Consider the following 355-nt stretch of genomic DNA (forward strand, 5'->3'; position numbering starts at 1 on the left):
ACTTGTCGCCTCAACTCACTTTAACACTTAAACTAAACTTCTGTTTATTTACCCCCCTTAACATCTTTAAAGTGTATTAGTTTCATCCCTCAAAACTGAATACCACTCTCACAACGGAGAGTGTGTTACACTCGCTTGCACATCATCGCCACGTCGAAGCCATGTCATCGCCACGTAAGAAATTACTATTTTCCTAAAAAAAAATAATTAATCCCCCACTTATTATTTTTATATATTTTTTAAATAAAAATTAAAAAAATATATATTATTTTATTTATATGAAAAATATATATATATATATATATTATTTTATTTATATAAATATATATATATATATTTATATATATAATTATAT

The sequence above is a fragment of the Capsicum annuum genome, unplaced genomic scaffold (genome assembly GCF_002878395.1).
Source record: "Capsicum annuum cultivar UCD-10X-F1 unplaced genomic scaffold, UCD10Xv1.1 ctg62960, whole genome shotgun sequence".
NCBI classification, from domain to species: domain Eukaryota; kingdom Viridiplantae; phylum Streptophyta; class Magnoliopsida; order Solanales; family Solanaceae; genus Capsicum; species Capsicum annuum.